The sequence below is a fragment of the Bos mutus genome, chromosome 18, assembly GCF_027580195.1.
Source record: "Bos mutus isolate GX-2022 chromosome 18, NWIPB_WYAK_1.1, whole genome shotgun sequence".
Lineage (NCBI taxonomy): Eukaryota > Metazoa > Chordata > Mammalia > Artiodactyla > Bovidae > Bos > Bos mutus.
Genome location: NC_091634.1, coordinates 21,775,322 through 21,801,842, shown reverse-complemented (window position 1 = coordinate 21,801,842; position 26,521 = coordinate 21,775,322). Strand labels below are relative to the sequence as shown.

General features: G+C 48.9%; 1 protein-coding gene across 6 annotated transcripts in view; it reads left to right on the top strand.

Annotated features, from left to right (window-relative positions):
- Positions 1–26,521, top strand: part of ZNF536 (zinc finger protein 536) — a 449,051-nt gene that overhangs the window by 49,496 nt on the left and 373,034 nt on the right. For all 6 annotated transcript variants that reach the window (XM_070388022.1, XM_070388023.1, XM_070388024.1 and 3 more), the window contains one exon: positions 3,899–3,968. The gene's annotated coding sequence lies outside the window, so the exon portion shown is untranslated. The remainder of the gene's footprint in view (positions 1–3,898; positions 3,969–26,521) is intronic.

The following is a 26,521-nucleotide window of genomic DNA, read 5'->3' as shown; positions in this document are numbered from 1 at the left end:
CCAGCTCCCATCTGCCCCAGACAGCCCAGACTCCACAGCAGACAGCCCTGCTCCTTCTGCTGGAACTCCAAGCGACCCCTGGGGAGGGGCATCTCCGGGAATACACTCTGCCTCCTGCCGGGCCAGCACCGGGCCAGCGTCTGGAGTAGAGCATGGACCAGGGGAGGGGTGAGGTGAGCCAGCCCTTCCTTCTTTCCTTCCATGCGTCTCTACACCGTCTCCTCCCTCCCTTCCTTTCTTCCATCCATCTCATCCCCCATCTATCTTATTGTCCCTCCATCTCCCCCTGCTCCCTCCATCCTTCCCTTTTCTCTTTACTTCCCTCCCTCGCATTCTCCCTTCCTCCCCTCTACGCGATGTTTACTGCGCTCTGAGCCCTCTGCCAGAGGACGGGAGTGGGAGGTGGATGGGCGCAGCCCTTTCCCCTTGTGCTGTGGGGAGCTGGCCTCAGTGTGGTGCCTGGTACCAGGCCCTCAGGAAATGGCAGCTCTCGGTGCCACTCGTCTGACCTTCCAGTTGTCATGGTGCGGAGCGGTGGATAGGTGTGTAACGAGCACAGAAAGGCACCATGTTTGCCTAGAGGAAGGAGCTTTTGTGTTCAGCTTGGGGCTCGTTACAGAGGCCCCGGTGAGGGGGGCGTGTGTGGCATGTCTGCTCATCTCCTGACTCGCCCTTGTGTCTGAGGATGAGAGGCTGGGCTCATGCCCTGTGAAGGTTTCCTGGCTCCGCTCAGAGCTGCCGTGTCTCTCCTGGGAGAACTCAGGAGGAAGGGGCTCCCCTGTCCCCTAGTGGGGTCCCAGCAGATTCATGGGGATGCCACACTGTGGGCCCACTGTGTGCCAGGACACACCAGAGCTGCCTGGACCGCCTCTCACTGTTTTTTCTTTCTGTGTCTCCCACGTCTTCCTGTCCACCCTGCTTCCCTTCAAAATCCCTCTCTAGGGCTTTCCATCCCCTCTGCTCTCCTTCCCTTCCTCAGTGAGGCCTTAGACGTGTCTCAGGCTCTAAGTGATCCCTCCATCCCTCCCCGCCGCCTCCTTGCTTTCTCTCTCCTGCTTCTCCAAGTTGCAGTCATCCTGCACTTCTTGCTCAAGCCCCATGGCAGGATCTCTGGACCTTTGTGCTCCCCTTACCTCCGTCCCTGTCTCCCTCGAGGCCCTGCCTGCTGGAGGGCTCACGTCATATGCCCTCCCTCCCTGGTTCCCACTATGGCCGCCTCTCGGGTCCCTGTCCCACCAGACTCTTCGCATAGTGGGGCATTCCTGGATCCCATGGCAGATCTGCTTGCCCCTGGCCTGCCCCAGGGCTTGGCACACAGAAGGTCTGAGCCACTGAGTGAACAGGTCTCCTAAATTCATTGGCTCCTCTGGGCTGGTGTGTGTCTTACCTGCATCTTACAGGGGTGGCAGGGGGATCAATTTGGCGGATTTCAGGCGTTTTTGACGAGGTGGCTGCTCCCCAGCCCCCTTGACTCATGCCGTGCCACGCTTTTTGCTGCCTTGATTACCTGCCCCCTTCCACCCCTCCTCTGATCTGGTGGTACCTACACCCAACTGGGCTTGTGGGCCATGTCTCCTGGGTGTCCCCCTGCCTGGCTCCTCAGTGTGGGGTCCCTGTGGGAGGCAGGGATGAGGGGAGACTCATGTCAGGGATGAGGTTACTACATTATCTCTCAATGCGAGTTACTTACTTGTACCCGAAGAGCTGTTTCTTTCATTGCGGAAGACAGAATTACTGCACTGGTATTGTCCTTCCTCCCCATCCTGAATTAAAGCATCAGTGTCTGATGTGGTCACCTTTGCCCGACTTGCAGTGACTATAATGACATCAGACACCAGGAGCCCCTCCTGTTTAGACTGGCTCGCCAAGGCACAAATGGCACTAACTCGATTTCCCTTCCTGAGGTTCCTCTTCCAGCAGGAAGCTTGTTAGGCTAAGCTTCCTAGACAGGCGGCCACCTTTGGATAACCCCCTACCCATCTGGGACAGCCCTGAAGAGGGCACAGCCCCAACGAGGGTGCAGCCCCAATCAGGGCACAGGGCTCATGCTGGGGCCTTGGGTGACTCTGACCCTGGGCAGATTGCAGCAGCTGGCGGTCTCATCAGGGGTGTGAAGCCAGAGGACGTGCAGAGCTGGGACTTCCCCAGAAGTGTCCCATGTTCTCCTGTCCCTGGAACTTACGAAGCTTCTAAGTGAACAGCCCCTGGAGAATAGTCCTTGAATTTTGTAAGCCACGAACTTGTATATAACATCTGAGTCTGACCTCCACCTCCTGCAATCTCCTCCCTAAATGCCAGGAGCCTTGTGCGCAAAGTGTCTTTGTAGCTTTAATTGGGTGCCATAGGCCTGTCCTTCCTGGCTCCGGTAGAACCTGGTAAAGCATAGCTCGAGTGTTTGTATTACACTGCCTAGATTTGAGTGTTGAGTGATACAGAAAACACAAAATGCAGAAGATAATCTGATCAAGGACAGAGAGAGTCTTGTAAGAGAGTCTTGTAACCTCATGCAGATGGTTGAGATGTCGACTTGCTTTCTGTCTCAAGATAGGCAGGTAGAAATTCGTTTACAAACAGCAGTGTCCCTGTTACACTTTGAGAAAACACTTCTAGCATGTACTCAGCAAACACCTTTTTGGTTGCCAGAAATCAGTCTTGGAATTGGATGGAGTGTTGCAAGTCAGTGGTTTGATGTTCAAATACCTTGAGCTGGGACTGCCACTGCCTGCTCTCCGAATACATCTTCTGGTTCATTTACAGACACATCCTTGACTTTCTACTAGAAGTCTACTTCTGCAATATCAGAATGTACAGTTTATCAAGAGAGAGCACTTGCTTGCCCTGTAGTCTCTTCTGTAACATGGCAAAGCAAATTAGCTTCTTCACTGCACTGGCCCTGAGCTGGAGATCACAGATTAGGGCTTGGCCTCGATCACCCCAACTGATGGCTCTTGAGCCACTGTGACGAGCATCTCGGCTTTCCCTCTGGGCCGTGATCCCATCCTGCTGATTTCCTGGTCTTGAGAGGAAAGGAGAGAGGACTTTGATGTCACACAATACCCCTGACCCCTGGTCCAGTTGTCGGTTCTTGGTCTGGACCTGTTGAGAGCTGCCCTGGCCACTGAATAGGAGTAGTCAATTGAAATTTGGGTGAAATTGTGTGTGGTCTGCTGTAGGGGCCTCCTTAAATTAGTGAGAGAAAAAGAACCCTTGAGTACCTTCTCAGTTCCTCACTTTTAGAATTCCAAAGAGAGAGGAAGGAGGGGAAGGAGGGATATAATATACACACACACACGTATATATATATATACACACGTGTGTGTGTGTGTGTGTGTGTGTGTGTGTGTTAGTTGCTCAGTCGTGTCCTACTCTTTACGACCCCACAGACTGAAGCCCACAGAATTCTCTGTCCATGGAATTCTCCAGGCAAGTATACTGGAGTTGGTTGCCATGCCCTCCTCCAGGGGATCTTCCCTACTCAGGGATTGAACCTGCATCTCTTAAGTCTCCTGCACTGGCAGCTGGGTTCTTTACCACTGGTGCCACCTGGGAAGACTATGTGACAGAGAGAGAGGGGGAGAGAGAGCGAGACCGCCCTTATTTGCTCTCATTTCTTCTTCCATCCCACCTAGAGAAGAAACGGCTAGATGCCCCACTCCCTTCTCTTTTGCAGGTGGCAATTTCCCATTAAAAGAAGCTGAGCAAATCTGGTTTATTACAGCAAAGGTCATATAGTTCCCAATTTAAAAACTGCTCAATGAATTGGGGCAGTGGGGGCTATTAAATGTTTCTAGACGCTAGTTGAGTGTCTAATTGTTACCATGGCTGAATGTTGTTTACCTGTCTTATTGGAGTCGATGTGTCCAATGCTGAGAATTTCTAACAGGTCTTATCTTTGCAGTTCCTGACCACCACGGCTTTAAGAATATCCACCAGCCACGAGGGAGCTCCGTTGCTTTCAGACTCGCCTGGTAAGGAACACTGATTTACAGTTTGTTGAAGGGATCCTGCCTGTGACTTTTGGGGAACCAGGCTGCCCTCTCTGGGTTGAGGACCTTTGTGCTGGGTGGAAGTTCTCCCAGCTACTCCTTTGTTTCTGTGGACAGAGGCTGGGCTTTGGAGATGCTTCCAGATTCAAAGGTCTCTGGGATCCAGCGTGGGTCCCAGGTCTCCTGGACGGCATGACTATGTGATGTCAAGACATGCTCAGAAGGTCTCAGAATGGGGTCACAAAGCCCCGCAAGGTTGACTTCATTGCCTCTCACATGACACCCTGCAGAGTTGCTGCCCGCCAGCTGGCAGTGGGAACCAGAGCTGGGGAGCTGGTGGGATGGCTGCCTAAAGCTGGGCGGCCCTTCCAAGCACCACCCGTGGCCCGTTTCCCTGCCACTCAGCACGTGGTCCTGTGGCTTGGCCCAGTCTTGAAGGAAACCTGTGTCTGAGTGGTTCTGTGCCTGTCACCTCAGTTGGACTCAAGATCACAAACTCAGTCATGGAGTGTTTTTCCCACATGAAGCTAAAAACTTAAGAAGAAGGGGCAGGGCTGATATTTGATGTCTGCAGCCCCCTCCTCTGAGGCTGCCCTGACACCTCTGTAAACTCACCCTGAGATCTAATTAGCCAAACCCACCTTCTCCTGACCATGGGCCTCGGAGGTCACTACATAAACCAGGAAAATTGATAGTGGAATTATGCACTTAGAAATTAATTTTGTACTGTACTGAATATATATTTTTTTACTGTGACTTTATCTTGTTGAAAAAGTGCTTACTTCTGATTTTGTGGATATTACTGACCGTGGATTACTTTTATTTTGGTTTTTACACAACAGTTATATTAGAAATTTGCTGTTTTATTCTTACCTTCTTAGTAAAAATCCTTTTATCACACAATGGGTAATTTATATCCATTACCAGGCCTTTCAATCCTTTTCAGTGGGGCTGTCAGCGCCGTTGGCACAGTAATGATTAATGTGATCTAATAATAGTGTGCCATTATATTACCTTAGTAAAACATGTACCAACATCCTATTCGGATCTACCAAATTCATAGCTTCCTATAATATTTTTGTTGAAAGACAGGATTACTATTTTTCAAAGCTGATTTTTTCCCCTTTAACATATTTAATGAAATTCACAATTCTTTGCCTTAGTAATCCGGGCATTTGATTGGGCTCGGTGGGTGAATTTGACATCTGTAGACACCGTCGTGGTTTGTCAGGGAGAGGCTGGACAGTCCAGAGATCTGCCAGGGAGATTATTGTGTTTTTGTTGGGCCTGGGTTGTTTTGCCTTGAAGAAAAAAAATGGCTGGATTTCCAGTCCCGTCTGACATGTAATAAGAGAAGTGTGTTTTAGATCAAAAGGCAAAAGAGCAAGAAATTTGGCTCAAAGGCTCCTCTCTCCCGTCGCCTGTTTTATCCACTTTCGTCACCTGCCTCGGTCTGCTGGCGAGCAGAAGGGGCCACAGAGCTGGGGGAGCAGCTTCAGACTCTTTTCCTGGAAATGCTCCTTCTTGACCTGTCCCTTTTTTCTTGAGGCTTTGGCTCAGCCTCTCTGGAGCTAAGACGGGGTTCCTCGGCCTGGCAGTGCTGACATTCTGGGCCGGGTAATTCTTTACTGTGGGGTCACCCTGTGCACTGTGGGTGGTTTACAGCTTCCCTGGCCTCAGGTGTCAGTTATGAATCCCTTCCCCTGTTGTGACAACCAAAAATGTCTCTGGAAATGACCCAATATCTTCTGGGGGTACAGTTGGCCTGCTTGAGAACCTCTGGTCTAATGTGATAGGAGCATAGGCAGATATTTTTGCGGTGTGGGGGAATTCCAGCTGGAGCTCAGGGTTTCCTGGTGCTTCCTGGGACATCTTCCGGCTGTGGGGGAGAAGCTCTGTGGATGATGGCTACACTCTGCATCCTTTTCCCAGCTGAAACGCAGCCTTCTAACTTCTCTCCCCGCCCCCATCTCTGTCATAGAGCCTGGCCCGAATGAGGGCCTGATTCTTAGCTTCTTCCACTTAAATCCCATTATAATCATGCTTGTGATTGATAACATTCCACCTTTTCAAAGGGCTTTAAAATCTGTGTCAACCAAGGATGACATTATTGTAGTACGGGCGAGATGTATTCAAACAATTACACACTCAAATCAAAGTGGGAAGGTTTGTCCTTCTATCCTGGTGCCTTTGTGATGTGGCTTTCGCCAGCACCTCAGCACTCCCCCCAACCCCCATGGCCCCAGAAACCTTCAGCAGGAGAATGCATGAGTGGAAACGGGTTTTGCCCTTGATATCACTCAGATCTGAAAGCAGCCTGAATATTTAGGCTTCCTAAGGCAAGAGAGGGGCTTCCCTGGTGGCTCAGATGGTTAAGAATCTACCTGCAATGCAGGAGACCCAGGTTTGATCCCTGGGTTGGAAAGATTCCCTGGGGAAGGCATCAGCTCCCTACTCCAGTATTCTTGCCTGGAGAATTCCATGAACATAGGAGCCTGCCTGGTTACCGTCCGTGGGGTTGCAAAGAGTTGAACATGACTGAACAACTAAGCACACGCAAGGCTGGAGGGTCGGGGAAGAAAGTGAGGTTGTTGAGCACAGGGAAGAGAGAGAGGGTGAGGGAGGGAGAAAGATCCTTGTTTTTGATTCAGAACAAAAATTACTGCTGCAACATTGGCTCGAAATATGCAATCAACTGAAATCAGGAAAAGTATTTTGAATACAAAATTTATATGAAATACTTGAATCTAGATACGTGTGAACCCACGTATATGTAGATATTTAAATCAAGGATAGAGAAGATGAGAAATAAAGCTTTTGTCATAAAAATACTGCCTGTAGTATTTGCCTTCAAATGATTCTGCCACATTGGAATATGTTTTTGTACTGTTAGCATTTCCACAGAACACACTTTTGTTTGTTTTTACAGCTGATCCTCGATGGTGAAAACAAGTAAGGGAAATGTCTCTGATTTACCTCTGTGATAGAGGATTTCAAATACACTGTGATGTTTGATGCAGGAGTAATTTTGGAGACCTAGCTCTTTACTGGTTTCTGGTTGGTCTCTCTTGCTGCTGCTGCTGCTAAGTCGCTTCAGTCGTGTCCGACTCTGTGCGACTCCATAGACGGCAGCCCATCAGGCTTCCCCGTCCCTGGAATTCTCCAGGCAAGAACACTGGAGTGGGTTGCCATTTCCTTCTCCAATGCATGAAAGTGAAAAGTGAAAGTGAAGTCGCTCAGTCTTGTCCGACTCTTAGCGACCCCATGGACTGCAGCCTACCAGGCTCCTCCGCCCATGGGATTTTCCAGGCAAGAGTACTGGAGTGGGGTGCCACTGCCTTCTCCGAGGTCTCTCCTGCCGCTGCTGCTGCTGAGTCGCTTCAGTCGTGTCTGACTCTGTGCGACCCCATAGACGGTAGCCCACCAGGCTCCCCTGTCCCTGGGATTCTCCAGGCAAGAACACTGGAGTGGGTTGCCATTTCCTGCTCCAATGCATGAAAGTGAGAAGTGAAAGTGAAGTCGCTCAGTCGTGTCCAACTCTTAGCGACCCCATGGACTGCAGCCCACCAAGCTTCTCCATCCATGGGATTTTCCAGGCAAGAGTACTGGAGTGAGGTGCCACTGCCTTCTCCGTGGTCTCTCCTAGTACAGTGTAAATGTGGAGAGAGTAAGGCCTTGCTATGTTTTGTTCAGTATTATATTCTAATTCCTGGAATGGTGCTCACTGTATAGAGGATTCTCAATAAAAATAGTGACTGGAAGGATGGACAAGTGGGTGGATGTATGGGTAGCTGGGTGAGTGGATGAGTGGATAGGTGGATGAGTGGATAGGTGGATGGATGGTTGAGTGGATGGATGGAGGGAGGGATAGCTGGATGGGTAGATGAGTGGATGGATGGGACTCTATCTCAAACCCTGACAGGATCTTAGAATGGTAGGTCCAAAGGTTCAAATGAAATCCCACTTTTTACTATCTCTTCATCCCTTGCCCTCCCAAACATTTTTTTTGTCATCAAATGGTCAGTTATAGAAGGATATTCTTCTTATCTCTCCTTTTCAATCCAGTCTTTAAAATAGAAAACAAAATGTCTGGGACAGTGCCAGGCAATCTCTGTAAGCTGAAACCATATGGATGCCTTGTTATGAAAGTAGCCCTAAGAATCCACCAGGGTGTGTATGCAGATGAAGACATACGTACTCGGGTGGAAGACATGGAGGCCGAGTAGGGGAAGGTGACCTCTTTCAAAGCGGGATGTGGGCAAGGAATTTATGAGGCTCAGAAGACTTCCTGTCCAAATGACTGGTTGTCTGTCTCCTGGGTAAAACTCTGTAGTTTATATTGTATTTCATGCTCTCTTAGAGGCTCTTGTGTGTCCTCTTCAGCCCCACCATGCTGCATCTCTTTGGGACTGGATGATGCTCAGGCCCCTGGGCTCTGCTATCGTGAGGAACTAGGCTGAGACTCCCATGTCCCAATACAGCGGGTACCAGTCTTTTGGGAAATGTATTCCCAGTGATGAGGATAAAAAGTTACTCCACCCTTGACTTTTAAATTATTGCACAATGGATAACATAGCAGTACTGGTAATAAAATAATGAATAATAATAAAGAGAGATAAATGACCTCTAAACCTGGCAAAGATATGGAGTCTGGAACCATATTTCCTGGGTTGAACCATGGTTTCACCATGCACTGGCTATATGACCACATGTCAAGGGATTAGTCTTGTGCCTCTCTTTTCTCATCTGTAAATTGGGAATGACAATGATGGCAATAGAGTAGACTGTGTAAGTAATCTATCTGATTGTACAAGTAAAATAATGCCTCTTGGCTCAAAATATGTAATTAGTAAGTGTGTTGCTGTTATTAGTAGTGTTTGCATTTTCTCTATTTAGTCACCTCTTTCCTTTCTCTGTCTTTATTCAAGATTAAGGAAAGTATAGGCCATTTGCAGACTCGTGCTGGAGCTAGGAACTTTGAGAAGTTGCCAGGCATACGGCCTTCCCAGCACCCCTGGGACAGTGGTTAGCAAGTTCAGAGAACGTCAGAAGGGTGGTGAGTTTCCTAAGTCAGCTTCCCCATCCCATTTCCTTTGTGGAGGGAGCGTTGTTGACACACCACTGGGGGTTTGGGATTTACTTGGTGTTTGGGGCGTGCATTCCTGGGCTGGATGCCACGTGGTCACAGTGGGTGGGACAGCCAGCTCCTAAAAGGGAGGGGAGGTCCTTGGCTTTTCTCCCCAACCCCTTGCAAGTGAGACTGCTCTGCGTCATGGCCCGATCTTGTATTTTTAGCATCCACTGAAATTTAATGTTTTGCTTTTGGTTTATTATGTATGCAAGTATCTTGCTGATAAATTACATGTGTAATTGTACCATCGGAACCACTGCTAGTCAGCGACAACATATAATTAAACTCACCCTTGTAGTCATTGAACTCTTCCGTCCCTGACAAGATCACTGACCACTCCGAGGAGGGTGTGCCGCCATATGTGAGCCATGCACACGCCTGCGTGGCCTGCCGCCTCGCTTTCCCACGCCCCCCGTCCCCCCACCTCCAGCACAGGGCAACCCTGCACACGTGCAGGGTGGACTTCCTTCAGACGGCGCTGAGCCCACAGGAGGGAAGGCCTGGGCTCCAGGGCCTGGAATGCTCCCCCTTCTCTATTTTTGTGTCTCTGCCTGAAGGGTTATTGGCCCCAGAGTGGCTGCTTGGTAAAGACTGGAGTGAATAAATCTTAGAAATATCTGTTTGCCCTCTTTTCACTTGTAACTTGAAACCTTTCCACATTTTTCCTTTTTGGGGATGATGTTCACTGTGGTGTCCTACGGTGGGAGCTGGTGGACCACAGCCTGGGGGTGGGGGGTCAATATCTGCACACTGCCTGTGTTTTATTTTTTTTAAAACATTTAGAAATACTTTAACCATTCTGAAAAAATACAAAAAAATTCTGCCTTGACCATGTTTAAGTGTACAGGTCAGTGGCATTAAGTATGCTGTGCAACCGTCACCACCATCTACCTCCAGAACTTTCTCATCTTCCCAAAATGCTGTTCTGTACCCATTAAACAGTAAATCCCCATTCTCTTCTCCCCCACCCTCTGGCAACCGTCCCTCTGCTTTCTCTAGGTCCCTCATGTAAGTGGAATCATACAGTCTTTGTCCCTTGGTGATTGGCGTATGTTGCTTAGCATAATGCCCGGAAGGTTCTTCCATGCTGTAGCAGTGGTAAGACTTGCTTCCTTTTTAAGGCTGAATAATATTCCTGTGTGTGTGTGTGTTACACACACCACATTTTGTTTATCCATCCATCCACCAGTGGACACTTGAGCTGCTTCTACTTCTTAGTTATGGTAAATGATGCTGCTCTTAACATGGGTGTGCAACTAGAGTTCTTGGAGACCCTGCTTTTACGTTTGGAACTGCTGGAACTTCTGGAGCATATGGTAATTTTAATTTTTTGAGAAACTGCCATATTATCTTGGAGAAGGAAATGGCAACCCACTCCAGTGTTCTTGCCTGGAGAATCCCAGGGACCGGGGAGCCTGGTGGGCTGCCATCTATGGGGTCGCACGGAGTCGGACACGACTGAAGCGGCTTAGCGGCCATATTATTTTCCATAGTGGCTGCACCATTTTACTACACTCCTACCAAGAGTGCACAAGGGTTCCATTTTTTTTTTTTTTCACATTCCTGTCAACACTTATTTTCTGCTGCTTTTTGATAGTAGCCATCCTAATGGGTGTGGAGTAGTAGCTCATTGTGGTTCTGCCTACTTTTGTGAAAGCAAAGAATGGCTTTTACATTTCTGAATGAATGAAAAAAATCAAAAGAAAAATACCGTGTTGTGACACATGAAAAGTACATGAAATTCAAATTTCAGCGTTCTTAGATGCAGGTTTCTTGGCACACAGACAGCCCCATTCATTTACGTATCATCTGTGGCTGCTTTCGCGCTGTAATGGCTGAGTAGGGAAGTTGGGACAGATTGTGTCGCCTGGAGAGCCTGAAATATTTCCCACTTGGCCCTTTACAGAAGGCATCAGCCAACCCTACCCTGTGATCAGACCTTGGGACCCCTTGTCTTGTATAATCTCAGCAACCCACTTTGCAGACAAAGAAACTGAGGCTCAGCACAGATAACTTACAAATCACACATCAGAAAATGGCTTGTAAACCAAGAAACCAGGACAGCCCAGGCCTGTCTCTGTGTGCTGGTCACCCTCCCTTTGAATGTGATTGTTTTGATGTTGCTCTTTACAGAGTGCCTGCTGGGGTTTTAGTGAGCCTGAAATCAGGTCCTAGTCGAAAAAGAACTGTAATTGTGTAAAAACTTAATGCTGTGATTGGGAGAGGTGGCAAACTGAGGGCGAGAATGAAGCTGGGAGGAGGTGTAGGTGAGCTGAGCTTTCCTTTGTTTCTTTTATTTAAATTCCAAGACTGGTGTCCGATAATGCATGGTGGGCCGAGCTCTCGACCCTGCTGAAGAAGGAGGCAGTTTCAGGATGCCTGCATCCTACATGTATAACATTTCCTTAGGACAGAGGAAAAGCTAAGCAAATCGATAACTTCTTCTTGCATTAAAAAACTGAATTATTCTCTACCCCAGAGAAAAGAAAGCCAGGGTATATGGTACATAGGGGAACACGCTAATTGATTCTTCCCCCTTCATTCTCTGTATCACATGTTGTTTGGCATGAATCTTGGCACGGATCTCTTTGACCCACCTCAGATCTTTTTCTCCGAATGTGGAGACTGCTTTCCCATTTCCACAGACGGTCTTGGGCACCCCTGTGGCCTCTCGGACTCAGACGGCCAGCTGCTGCTAACGAGGGATCAGGCAGCTGTCTGACTCGTCACCTCCTTGCCACTCTTTTGATCCTCCACAATGTGTGGACTTGGTACCAGGAGCCTTCTGACATTTCTTCATACAGAAGACAGAGAGTGGATAGTTTTTTTGCTCTTTCGTCATTGGAGAGAGAAGTCTGAGTTGATTTTATGTATTTGTGCTCATGGTGGAAACAATCTCTTAATCCAAGTGCTTTGGGGATGTTGGGGCTCAGGAAACGGTTGGTCTTGTGTCCATCTCAAGCGAAGAGATGGGATTTCCTTTCACATTTGAGAGCACACAGCCTTCCCCGCCGCAGGAGCTGCTATGTTTCAACAGTTGGCTTCATGTGGTTGCAGAGTAAAGCACAGTGATGTTTTTCATGAACTTTTGTCTGTGATTTAAGCCTGGCAGAACTAGACTCCTGTCCTTACAGTTTTCTGGCTCATTTTGCGCAAAGGGAAGTATGCTAACTGGAGTCGATAATGTGATCGACATGTTAGCACATGTGAACGACACGTTAGCACCATGCAAGAGAGACAGCAGTGACTTTGGATTTTGAGTTTCATCCTTGAAAATGTATGTGATGCTTCAAGCAAGGTACCAGCACCTAGTAGGTGCTTGGTAGGTGCTCAAGGGGTGAATTAGCCTGGTAGTGGCCTTGTGCTTAAGAATCAGTTAGAGAAATGAGTGGTAACATACGTCTATGTGTCCAGGAAATGGAGATACCCATGACTTCTTTCTGTTTAAAGATTAAATTTGGTTCTTGGCCTGGTGGTGAACCAAACCTTGACAGTCCAGAGGGGAGGAAACTTTGGATAGGGAGGAGGAGGTCGTGTGTGTGTGTGTGTGTGTGTGTGTGTGTGTGTGTGTATTTGTCAGGGTGGTGGTAGAGATGAGTATGTGGTGAATTTTCCCTACCCTAAAGCCATTTTTATTTTCTTTCTGACATACTGTAGGACAATCAACTTGTCCTCCTGTCCATATGTGTAGATTGTTTCATGTCTAAACACAATTAATAGCACATATGATGCTCTTATGAGTGAGCATGGCAAAACAGTGTAGTTTTTGTTCTTTAACAAAATAAAACTTGGGATAGCATCTGCAGTAAAGATCGTAAGTCTGGCCCACGTGGGATTTGTTCACCAAATTTCTGTTTCTCCTCTCCATGCCCCAATATGTGTGTGTTTAAACATGATTTCAGTGTTTCTAGAAATGTGACATCCCAACTAATATCAGGCCTCCGCTAACAAGACAGTGAGTGGCAGCAGCCCTGGAAAGGTTTTTGGGGTTTGCTGATGGCCAGTGGGAATCTCTGCCACCCTGGACACCTCTAGCTCCCTGCCTTCTCAGGGAGGAGGAGCAGCCTCCATCCCCTCTCTCCTCTGAGGCCTCAGGGACTGAAGATGCAGAGACATTCAGAGGGAAGGTTGAGGGAAGCATGCTTGGCTGCTGGACGTAGGGAGGAGAGCTGTCCTGGGAGTGAGGAGGCTGGCTCTGATCTCCCCTGCTGCAGTAGCTGTGGTCACCTGGGAAGTCTCAGGCCATGTGGCCTCAGGTGACCACCCAGGGGGTGAGTGGTTTGGACCATGTGGTGTCTAAGATTCTTTCCAGGTCTTCAACAGGACCAACTAGACCACCTAGTCCCCTGGGAGATCTTGGTGACACGCAGATTCTGACTCAGTAGGTCTGAGGGACAGAGCTCCATATATCATATTAGACATCCAGATAATAGGTCCCGGGCCACGCTGCTCCTGCTGCCCCTTGGGCCACATGGAGGCTTGCTGAGACGAGGTGGCTGCTCACTACTCTGCCTGGGGAACTTCCAGGACTCACCAGTGGACCCCACCCCAGACCAGTCAAATCAGGAGTCACCTCAGGGGGAGACATTGAGCCTGGATGCTCACATGTCACTGGGTATGAACTGCTGGTATAACAGTGTCTGAAGTTGCCTGGGGGGGTGGCTTGTGAAAACACAGCTTTGGGCCCCGACCCTGACTTCTGATTCAGAAGATCTGGGGTGGAGTCCAAGAATTTGAATTTCTAACGAATTTTGAGGCAGTGTTGATGCTGGTCCACTGACTGCACTCTGGGAAGCCCTGGCCTAATATGTTCAGTTAAGTTGGTGGTCATTACACAGACCAGGAGGGAGTGGGCGCAGGCGGCCAGGGTCACTTCGTGGCCATCTGTTTTACGCAGTGCCCTTGGTAAGCTCTCATTTGGAAAAGGTTTGTGGGTAGAAAAAAATGTTTGCAAACCTCTGAACTGAAGGCAAGACTTTTAATCATGAGGCTGGTGAATATTTATTCTCCAATTGAGAGGAAAACCAAGCAGGTTCCTTGGCCCTCTTTGTTGCCAGATGTGGTTGTTTTTCGCCCAGAATCCCGCCCTGTCGCACAGAAGGTGTTGCGCGCCCCCTCTTGTCTCTAAGTGTTCACACCTCCCGGGAGGCCTCGGGAGGCCTGGCCTGGCGCTCTGCAGCCCAGCCCGTGGTGAAATCCAGTGTGGGCCGCTGCTGGGGCCGAGTGACGATTTGCCAAGTGCCAGGCGCTGGTCCTCAGTTGATGGGCATGCCCTCATTTAATTCTTGTAACGACCTCGTGAAGTAAGTACTGTCATTATCCCATTTTGTGTATCCCAAGGATTTGCTGCTGCCTCCCAGGCTCAGAGAGGGTGGAGGAAAGTGGCAGGGATTCAGGCTGGGGGAAGCAGACATGGCTTTTGGTCCGGGGAGTGGAGTGCGCGGCCAAGGCCTATCCTGCTGGTATTTGGGGAGAAGAACAGAGCAGGCCCACTGGCCCTGCAGGTCCATTGTCCAGATGACAGGCTTGGGCCAGGTGACAGCACTCAGAGCCTGTGGCTGCCCAGAGCTGCCAGCCCCTTGGAAGAGGTCACTGTGGCTGTCCTTGGTCACAGACCCAGGAGGCCTCGGCCACTGAGCTTCCTCTTGGGTCACACCCGCTTCCTGCAGCCTTTGACTATGCAGAAGTGCCTGGGGGAGAGTCTGGGAACCAGCCAGGGGACGGGGTGTGTGGATCTCTGGGTCCAGGTCTTGCTTCTGTGGCTGCTGCTTTTAACCGCAGAGTGCTGGCTTGGCCAGCCCTGAGCTTGCTTTCTGCCGAGCAGCCCTGGGGATCGGGATGTGTCCAACACAGCAGGTTCTTGCTGAGACGTCGTGTTGGAGTGAGTTCTTCTCCCTGTTCACCCAGGGTGCGCAGGTCAGAGGATGCGGGGAAGGGAGCACACAGGAACACAAGTGGTCTTCCAGGTGTCATCAGTTGCGCCCTCGGGGGTGGGGGCTGCAGCGTCCTTTAACCCTCATTCGACTGCCTGCTGTTGATCTTGCACTTGCACTGGGCTTTCCCGATGTGACATGGGTCTAAGAATTTTTAGAGCTGGTTCGGCAGAGGCGAGAAGACGTGTGAGCAGAGCTTTCTGAGCAGAGGCTTACTGATTGTGTGAGGTGCCCCACAATCAGTGTGAGGCTCCAGCCAGCCAAGACTCTCCCAGTGGCCAGAGCTCTGCGGCTTCCCCTGTGTTTCAGGCCTTTCCTACAGGATTTCCAAAATCCTCTGAAGCCCAGGCCAGCCTCACACCAAGCACTTTCCTTTCAGTTTGTCCATCTTTCAACTAAATGGGTCTAATGAAAGGCTGATTGGCACCTCAGATGGTAAAGAATCTGCCTGCAATGTAGGAGACCTGAGTTTGATCCCTGGGTCAGGAAGATCCCTGGAGAAGGGCAATACAACCCACTCCAGTATTCTGGCCTGGAGACTCCCATGGACAGAGAAGCCAGGCGGGCTATAGTCCACGGGGCCACAGAGAGTTGGATGTGACTGAAGGGAATCAGCATGCATGGGGAACACTGATTCTAGTAGATGCTTGACTACCAGAGTCTTTCTAGATGTAATTCGATGAACTCTTAGTGTGCCTGGCAAAGGTGTGTGTGGGAAAGTTTACATCCAGCTTATTACAATGTCTACTTAAGTGATTTTCTTATTAATAATAGAACACATATGACCCCAAGGCATTTCTTTTTTGAACCTTTGAGGTATTTATGAATGAACTTGAAAAAGGTTGTTCACTTCGGATGGCTGACGTGTTCTGGAATGGAGCTGCACCTTGTGAGGTTGGAGATAAACCTTTCCCCCCAACAGGGACACAGATGCCAGACGCCCAGGTGGGACACGTGCCATCTTTTCTGCAGGGTAGCGGGAAGATGTAGCCGAAAGATTAGATGCAGATATTAGAATCTGTGGAGTGGCCGATGGCTCAGGGGATGGAGTGGCCGTGTACTGAGGTGAGGCTGTTCCTCAGGTAGTCCTTTCATGAGGCTAAATGAGCAGCCCAGGTCGTGAGTCTGTGCTGAACTGCAGTCATACACAGAGCAGCAGCCCCCTGGCCCTGCAGAGAGTGTACTATGTGAGGTGAGTTTTCCCCATAGACCTCATGCCCCCAAGAATCCAACCAGATCCTCCCAGCACCCCTTTCCCTTTAGAACAGTGAGCTAAGTCTCGGAATCCACAGAAATCAAAGATGCATCAGCATGTGCTCTGGGTCAAGCCCAGCCTCCAGATTGCAGCTGTGCCAGAGGCCGCATGCCCAGGTGAACCCGGGTGTCCCCTGTGGGTCACACCCGCATCATCAACTGTGCAGAGGGGCCCTGCTCTTCCTTGAGCTTGGGCAGTGCTGAGGACCAGGGAAGCCGGGGCTTCAGCCTGGCCCAGAATGTGAAGTTGGAGCTTCATGTCTCTTCCAGGGTTTCCCAGAGGGAGATCTCACATGTGTCAGGCTGGGCTCTGCCACCCACACTCTCAGCTATCAGATACAGATTCTCATGGTGGCAATTTGAAAGAGAGTTTCCTAACGCTGGTAGCTCTGCGACTGGCACCTTGACATTGTCAGTCACGAAAGAACAGCTTGCTGACTGCTTCATTCTATCTCACTCATTCCCAAGAAACTTTAGGACTCTGGGAGGTGTGGACCAGGGAGCCCCTTGTGGTGGTGGTTTAGGAATTACCGGGGGAGCCAGCTTTCTGAGCAGGTTCCCAGGCCCCTACCTGGAGGTGTGCTGGTCTGGAAAGGGGCCTTGTGGTGACTGGTGGGGGTCCAGTCGCTAAGTCATGTCTGACTCTTGTGACGCCATGGATGTAGCCCACCAGGCTCTTCTGTCCATGAGATTTTCCAAGCAAGAATACTGAAGTGGGTTGCCATTTCCTTCTCCAGGGGATCTTCCTGACCCAGGGATCGAACCCGGGTCTCCTGTGTTGCAGGCAGATTCTATACTGACTGAGCTACCTGGGAAGCGGAAAGGAGCCTGTGTCTATTTTCACAAGCTCCTTTGGCATTGCCAGTGTCCTGGAATTATATTAACTCTGAATCTACATTTTACTGGATGGACAGTACACCAGCCTGCACCTCAGATTCCAGAAGCTTCTTTCTTCTCAGCTGAGGGACTTTGGGAAAGACATTTTCCTGGACCTCAATTTTCTCACCAATAAAAAGAGAAATTAGGTTTACATGATTCCTAAGAGTCCTTCCAATTCTGAAGTTCTAGCACATTAAAAACAATCTGCATTTTAGGCCTGGCAAGTTACATTTCCCCCTGAAGGGGGCCTGGAAAAGAAAGAATCTGCAACAGGAGAGTGTGGGCTTTGTGGTGTGAGGCCAAGGTTATAAAGGTAGCCTCTGTGAGAGAATCATTTGTATTTATTGAAATTGCCGACTTTAATGGCCCTGGATGCTCCCTTGATAAAGAATTATAATCCTCTGTAAATTATGAATACCTTGAAATTCACAAATTTTTTCACTTTTGTGATTGGCAACATTAAATGGCAACAGCTCATTTAAATAAGCAACATCTGGACATTATTATTTTTAGGGATTTTTCATCTGTTGATTTAGAAATCTGGGGCCTTTATGAATCTTGCATGAATATTCTTTTATATTCACATCTACCATCAAGACACAAAGAAATAGCCAAAAATTATTGTCCGGTGATTCTTTGATGCAGTGCATGTGTTTTTTAAGCAACAAATCTATTGTGAATGAAAGGAGATAGAAAATAGGCTCCATGTGAGTGAGGCGGAGGGAGCAGCTTGATCTCCTAAGAGCCAGAATAGCCTGACGATTCAAAGCCACAGGAGGAAGAAGGTTTGGATTTTATATATACTAATATAACGTTTTAAAATAACAATATAATTCTGGATTGACGATATCAGAATATGCTATCCACTGTTTCTCAGAATAATCCAATTTAGAACAATGTATTCTGAGCAGGTTTGGTAAAAATAGGTCTATCATCCTGTGGTATAAGATAATGCATTAATTTTTATGAGTGAGTTATGAAGATGTACAACTCGGTTAAGAGTTAGGATAAACATAATATTCCTTAATTAATCCATTATGCCATGGTACACATGTGCCATTTTTATTACCTTAAAAATGAAAAATGTCAAAAAAGGAAATTGCTGCTTTTTTTATATCAAAAAAGCCTTTTTTGAAAAATCATAAAATGTCTAATCTAATTCACCATATAATACTAATGAGCTTAACAAGCCATCTCAATGCACAGTTTAGGATAAAAGGTCATCAGTTTCTGGCAGTCAAATTCCAGTACTTTTTTAGATGAGGCAGAACCTTTCAGCACCAAATATCGGAAATGGCATGTGTGATTAGAAGCGTTATTAATAGCTATTTGTTATTAACACAGTAGAGTTTTAGAAATTCACATTATACCCTCCCTGCGTTTTCTAAATCTTATGGCTGAAGATGCCAAGAGCGTTTGTGGAGCTCAGGCACTCCCCACCGGATCTGATTAACTTGTTGCCCATCCTGGTTCTGAGTGATTCTGAGTAGGGATCACACACACACACACACAGACACACACACACCCCTTTCTGTCTGATCCCGCATTTAATTTCCCTGAAGCTCTCTGAAGCCCCTGCACTTATTTTCTGGGTCTCCCTGCTCTCCGAGCAGCGTTCCTTTGCTCTCAGGCGTCAGTGTCAACTGTCCACCGTGCCTTTTGTCTCATCACGGAATGGGCCTTGTGGAGGCACCTTCGGCAGTGACGCACGCGGTGGCTTCAGTCGGCCTTGTTATGGAAAAGAATTGCCCGGTGGGTTGAGGGAATGGCCAACAGCGGACTAGAATCATGAAGCTGAAAGGAATATTGCCGACTGGAGGTCATTTTTCCCAACTGAGGGGCAATAGTTTGCCACTATAAACTGCACATTGCAGTCAGTATATGTTTTATTAAACCATTTAAGGAACTTGGGAGCCATTTCATTTAAACTTCCTGCTTGATGTAGCTCAGGGCCGAGCCCAGAGCAGCTCATGAAGGAGGCCTGCAGTCGTTTGCAGAAGAAATACCCCAAGTGCCCAGCAGGATGCATTGCAACCGGGGAGCCACTGGCAGGCCAGGGAGTTGCCCAGGCCCCTGGACTCCTCAGAGCTTGAGCACACCAGCATGAGCGTATGTGGGGGCTTCTGTCCCCCAGCTCTGCCACTAAGCAGCACCGTGACCGTGGACTCTAGGACTGCCTCTGCTGCTGCAAAATGAAGGGGTTGGATTCGACGTGAGAGGCAGGGTCCCTTCTGGGTCAGCAAGTCTCTGAAATGCTGGACTGTCAGGGGTCACCCTGGCACTGAGGTTCTGGGACTCGCCAACAGGCCCTCGATGGTCACGTGGGGAAGTCTGCCTTCATCCCTGCCCCGCCCGAGGAGATGTTGCAGCTGTGCTGTTTTGGTCTTGGTAGACGCTGGGGACCTGTGCTGCCCTGGTCCAGTGGTGACTTGTGAGTTCTCAGCAAAGAGCAGGGAAATGGGGGCAAAGCACCTCAGTTCTCATGTGAAACGGGAATGACCGTAGTACTTTTGTGTCTGAGGAGTAGGAAGCTGAGGCCAGCCGAGGAAGTCTGGTCCCTGGGATCAGAGCCCTGGACTCCAGGACCACTCTGACCGGCTTGCCAAGCAGCACTCTGTGTCTCCTGAGCCTCAGTTATCCTGTCTGTGAAATGGGGTGGTGGTGATGGTGGTGATTTTGTGTTATCCCTCCCTCTCAACACTTTGTAAACTGTAAAGTGCTGTAGAAATGATGGTTTATCATTGTTGATAACTTTGTGATTATAAACTAGCTCCAGTCTCCCCTGAATTGCATGCCTGTGAATTCCGTTAACACAGTCTGTACCAGTGAATACAGGAACAGGGAGGGCGAGAGGCGCTCTGTCTTTCAAAGTAATTAACAGGAAGGAATCCGGTATTTTGGCTTTCTTAGCCCTAACTGGTGGTCTTTAGTAGGTGGCCTTAATTCTACAAAGTTATATAACCAAATCTTTTGTCTAATTGGTAACTATATTTAGGAGGTAGAGAAATATGTGAGCTATTCGTTTCGATTAAATTTTTTATTATGCACTCTGCATTTGGATTGACAACTATTAATATTAAAGAGCTTGGCCAAATTGAAATTTGTATTGCTGGAGAGACTTAAATATAATGTATGATGCTGAAAAAAAAAGGCCAGGGAATACGGGAATTAGCAGTCAGGGTGCAGACGGGTCCCTGCCAGGTGCTGTGTGTGCTCAGTGACATCAGCCCCAGGTCTGCTAGGCTGAGGAGGGTGCGTGGAGGGCTCTGTGGAGCTGATGTCAAGGTGCTGGGACCCAGGTTACTTTCATGGCGATGACACTGATGTTAAATAAAGATGTAGAGCAGTTTTGAGCACATTATGCAAACAATTTTTATAACTTTGTATACAGTATTTTGTCGATCACTCATAAAAAAGCTTGGGGGTAAGGCAGAGGAAATCGTCTAAAATAAGATAGTACATGTATCATCACAGTAATGAGGGAATAAAGGGCGCCCAGTTTCTTCAGAAGCCCCCATGAAGACTGAATTGATGCTCCAAAAGCCCGAGGGAGGTGGAAGGCTCTGTCCTGGAGGAGGAAGAACTTGGGAGCATGGCCACATGGAGGATGCTCTGGGACCAGGGGGACGTTCCAGTTCCAACTCTGCTGCAGGCAAGCTCTGGGAGCTCCAGCCTGGGGTTTCAAGTCTTTGGGGCTGAGTCCCTCTCATCACGCCTGTTGCATTTGGCTTTGCATTGCAGGGTCATGTGCAGGATCCCACAGGATATGCACAGAGACCTGGGATGTCTGTAGGGCCTGGGACTCCAGCAGAGGAAGTCAGACACTGAGTTCTCACAGTCTCTGAGTGACGGACACAGGACTGCAGCTCAGCTCTAGAACTCAGCCTTGGGACACTCTCAAGAGAAAGAGTCCTCTTCTGGAGTCTGCAAGTCTGTAGAGCAGAGAGGGTCAGGCTGCAGCCCACAAGCCACTGGTTGAACGACTCCTGTTAGCTGATAACTCACACGCTCCAGGCACCCCCACTTTCCCGGTGGGCCTTCTTGCTGTGCCTGCTGTCTAGAAGGTCAGCTCCCTCACCCCCATCCTCCACATAAACTCCGCAGCAGCCCAGGCCAGAGTGCCCCACGCTCTTCCAGGAGGCTGACCTGTCCCTGGGCTGGTCTTTTGCCCTGTCGTCACTGTCCTGGAGGGCAGAGCTGTGCGTCCCTCCCTCGCCTTGCCCTGCACCCCGATGCCTGCCTGCAGAGAGCATTGGTGTGCTTGGAATTGATGCACCAGATAACCACTCACCAGGTCTGGCTGGCAAAGGAGGGACAGGTGATACTGTCATACGCGGTGCTGTGCAAGTTACTTAGTTCACACTCTTTTCCTCTACTAGGCTATAATCTCTATTTTATCTGTGATTTTTACATTTTTTTCCTGACATGGGAGCTGGAATACCAATGTGGGAAGACCTCCAGTAGCAGAGATGCTCAAAGAATCAGTGGTTCTGATTCAGTGGATTTTATGGACACTTGAGATTTTCACCTGCAAGCATTTTGGTTCTAGACTCTTTGGTTATCTATCATTTTTCAACACCTAGATGCTCCAAATTAAGAGAGGGTGTTCTCAAGCCCTGCTGATGTCCAGGTCTCCTGGAAAGGGGATAAGGCATGTCACTTGTGTTCTCACTGCCATCAAGCCTACTCTATCTCTCAGACATGACTCCAAGCTCCTGGAGGGCAGAACCCTGTCCCAGTCCCACTGGTTAGCTCAGCAGCTGGTGCATCTGTGCCCATGGCAGGTTCTGTGTGATGGAGAGATGGATCCAGGGCTGAAGGTAGAGGATAGAGATGGGCTGACTGGAGGCTTATCCCAGGACAGCTGCCGAAGTGCTTCTTTTCACTAAGCGTCTATGATCAGCTAGTTTCATGGTTTCTCTGGAAAGCAGACGCCCATAGGGCTTCCCAGGTGGTGCTAGTGGTAAAGAATGCGCCTGCCGATGCAGGAGACATAAGGTACGTGGGTTTGATCCCTGGGTCAGGAAGATCCCCTGGAGCAGGGCAAGGCAACTCCAGTATTCTTGCCTGGAGAATCCCATGGACAGAGGAGCCTGGCAGGCTACAGTCCATGGGGCCGCCAAGAATCAGACATGACCGAAGTGACTTAATGCACACTTATAGGTTGTCTATGAAAAGAGTATCTGGTTACATGTTTGTTTTTTGACACTGACATGGCCAGACATGGCAGTATCCTCTGGCCCACACAGCCCTCTGCGGCTGCCTAAGGCATGTGTCAGAAGCTCTGCCTGGGTTCTCTGTTTCTGTCTGTCTCTCCACTGGAGTGTATGTGGCCTGTGCTGGGTGCAGGCTGAGAGTTTGCGGGGGTAATACCTCCAGGGTAGCCCTCTTCAATTCTGGGATGGCAGCTGGCAGATGGAGCCCAGCCTCTTTACTTCTTTACTGGGACCACCTGGTGTGGGTCCCATTCAGGGTCTCGGAACACCGAGGTGGGATCGAGGCCCAGTTGCCCTCAGTCTAGCCCACTGCTTAGCCTGCTCTGTCCTGGTTTCCTTCCTCCCCCACTTCCCCACTAGCCCGCCCTGGCCACTCCTGGGATCGCCTCCTGCACAGACCTCTGCTCTTCAGTCTTGGCCTCGGGGCCTCTTCTGAGGAAACACAGCCTGAGATCCTGGGGTTGTTGCCTGGCGAACTGACGGACACAATTTAAAGCCAGTTCACTTATGCTTTATCTATTTGAGCGTTACAGAAATCCTTGAAGGGAGGGAGAGGAAATCATTACCCCATTCTCCAGATGGGAAAGCTGAGTCTCAGAGAATTGCTTAGGGCTGGAGTCAAATTTGTTACCCAGATCCTGCCCTCCTCACTTTGCTAATTCAACAAGGGGAAGCCTGTTTGGTGGGCTATGCGGCCTGTTCCCAGTGAAGGGGGAAGGAAAGGGTGATTTTCCCCAAACTGGGGCTCACAGGTGAGGTGACCTGAGTAGTGCCTTGCTCCCATTCAGTCCAGAATGAAAGGGGTGTGGGGAGAGGGCTGTGGTGGCCACATTACAGAGGGCGGGAGGCCAGGACCCACGGGACTGCCTCCCATGGAGCAACCAGCCTTGCAGGCTCTTGGCCAGTGCCTTTATTTCCCCCCAGTTTGGGGGAAATGATGGGTAACAGACTGGCTCAAATTCCCTTAGTGAGCCTGGAGAGGAGTTGTGGGAGCAAGGGCGTATTTGCAGCTCTCTGCCAGTTGGCAAAGGTGCCTGCATCAGAGAGGGGTCCACGGCCTTGGGAGGGCTGCTGGCTGTCCCTTACCTCTGGGTTGGGGATTCGGCCTGGCGCAGGCAACTCTGTCCCCAGCACATTTGTTCATCTGAAGTTTTGCAAAGTTTCAAGTAAAAGCCCAGGAAAATAACCCAAGAAGACTAGGGAGGCCTGAGAGACTGCACTTTCTTTATTGTGGGCCTCGGTTCTCCAACTGGGGTGGATGGTGTGGGCTCCCCACCAGGGAAATGGACAAAATCCGCATGGGCTTCTACTGGGTAGGAGGAGCCTGCTAGCAGCAGAGACTGCAGAGGGAGAGCTGGTGTTCTCGCCGGACCCCCTGAGCACCCCATGTGTGCGGGCAGGGTGGAGAGCTCTCAGTTAGCTTGGTAAATTAAGGCTTTGGGACCAGGGGTGTGCCCTGAAGTGGGCATCCTGTCAGTCAGTTTTCCTAGGGAGCTTCAGCCCAGGTTCCGTGTCCCTCAGATACATTCTGAACCCAACCCCTTCCCTCATAGAGAAGCTGTGATTGGTGGTTTCTCTGCTTTTCTTCAGCACCCAGGTGGGAGGCTGAGCGTGGCACTGGGGCCTCTGTATTGGGTGGGCCTATCCTGCACCCCACGCTGTCCTGGCCAGGTGAAGTCCATTTGGTGACCCTGGGCCTGGTCTTGGGGTCCGGGAGTCCCCCCGGTCACCTGGAGGACTCTTCTAGGCAGGATTGGGTCTGCCCCAGCCTTTCCAGTTAGGGGCTAGTCTTTAGGCAGGAGGGGCCGCTGAGAAGGGGGAGAGACATGTGCCATCAAGGGCCCATCCTTGGTCTGTCCACCATGGGATGGAACCCGGGCCAGGCCTGGGCAGGTCCCTCACATGTGGGCTGATGTAATTTGACAGAGGGTCACATCAGTTTCTTTCCCTCCACATTTTAATATCAGATTCATTTATTATGCTGACTACCACTGACAAATGTCCACATTATTCACTCATTTATTCATTTGCTCATGAAATCTGTGTGTTGAGTAATTGTTTTGCCTTATTGGCAGTTTTAATTCTACATTCCTTTTTGTCAAAAGGTCAGTGGCTTGCTAGCTGGCCAGGCCTGCGTGTGCATTCCCTGGAGAGATGTTTTGCAAAAAGATGCTCGTTTACACTGGTCAGTCTTTGAGTTCCTCTCCTCTCTTGTTGGCTTGTACTGATATCTTGGGACCTGCAGGACTTGCTGCTGCTGCTGCTGCTGCTAAGTCGCTTCAGTCGTGTCCGACTCTGTGCGACCCCATAGACGGCAGCCCACCAGGCCCCACCGTCCCTGGGATTCTCCAGGCAAGAACGCTGGAGTGGGTTGCCATTTCCTCCTCCAATGCATGAAAGTGAAAAGTGAAAGTGAAGTTGCTAAGTCGTGTCCGACTCTCAGCGACCCCATGGAGTGCAGCCCACCAGGCTCCTCCATCCATGGGATTTTCCAGGCAAGAGTACTGGAGCGGGGTGCCGGACTTGAGGGGGGCCCTTATCTTGTCTCTGCCGTGCCATTGCCTGGCTCCATACCTGGGCCCTCTCACTCCACAGCGAGACTCCTCTGTTTCCTCTGCTTGTTCATTTCAAGTTAAGGTATAAAGACCTGTCACTACCACATGGGTGTGTGTGTGTGTTGGGTTTGTAAGGCTCTTACCTCTACTATTTTGATAGAACGAAGGAAAACTGTCAGGGTCTCAGAGATGGACAAATCAAGTTTGAAACGTCTTTGGGTTTGCTTTTGACTTGCCTAAAAGTGCACAAGATTCAAAGGGAATTTTTAACGTCTGATTTTTGATTTGGAAATTTGAAAAGGTAGTGATGAGTTTGTGTCAGGAAGAAGATGGAAATGTTCTAGAAAATCTAGTTTCAGTAAAGTTACTTCTGAACCAAAATGTTCCAAGAGTAGAGATCTATAGTCTAAGAGTGTTATTTTATGGTAACTTTATGCAGCTGTGTTTGCTGCAAAAAATTCACATTTCTGTATGGAACACTGAATGAAATATGAATGTGCTTTTTACAATTTAGTACTTTTAATAAAGGATTTCTGAGCAAAAAGCTTAAGTACAAGAACCACAGAACATATAGATAAAAATATAGCCATAATCACACATCAAACCTCAGAAAATTCATTACATAGAGAACATCAGTAATTGAGAGAAGTTGAGAGAACTGACAGAAAAGTAATATATATGCCCAGAATTCTAAAGGCATGAATCCTTTTAGCTGGGATCAGGGCTTCTAAGTTCTCTAGGGTGGGTGTTTTATTACAGTGGATGCTTTACTTAGAAGAGTGTAATTTATTATCATTGAATTCTCATGGCAACATGAATTTGGATTTGGGTTTCTAGGAGAAGTTTACAATTAGTCCCCTTATATATATTTAGAGCTTTGAAAGATACTTGATGTTAAAATAATTTGAATACCATACCTTTGTTTGATTGATCTGTGAAATATTGCCTTTATTTTTTTTTTTAAAACCAAAAGCTAGTCATTGCTGAGTGAAGCGTGGCTGTCATGTTACAGAACACTGTGACTAGATGGGCATTGTTCCTAGGGCTGGAGGACATGTATAGTAAGATACAGCCATCTGCACCCTCAGGTACTTTGGTCTTACATGAAGGGTGTTTTTAGTTTTGTAGACTTTCATTTTTCCTCTTTGGAAACTTTCATTTGGGGTCTCAAAGCAGACCTTAAGCAGAGGCCTACAGAAAAGTCAGGGACGAAGGCTGTCTTCTGGCTCAGTTCACACTCTGCCAGTTCACACATTCAGCCGAGAGTCCCTATCTCCCTACCAAGTCCTTGTTGCTTCATAGCCTTTTGGAATTGTCAGGAGGCTATGATCTCTATGGTTTTCCTTTTTCTATTAAAATACAGTAAGAACTTGATTATGTGTTTCAGTATTTCTCAGCCTGACCCACAAGTAAAACCGGCGACAATGATTTAGTTATTGGCTCGTGTTTATTGCCAATGCAATGAGGTTGTGGTGTCTGACATTTTCTTCTCACTGTGTTGAAGCTTTTAGTGAGCTGCTCTTCTTACCCAGAAAGCAGCATAGCTTGGCCTCTCTTTGCAGATGGG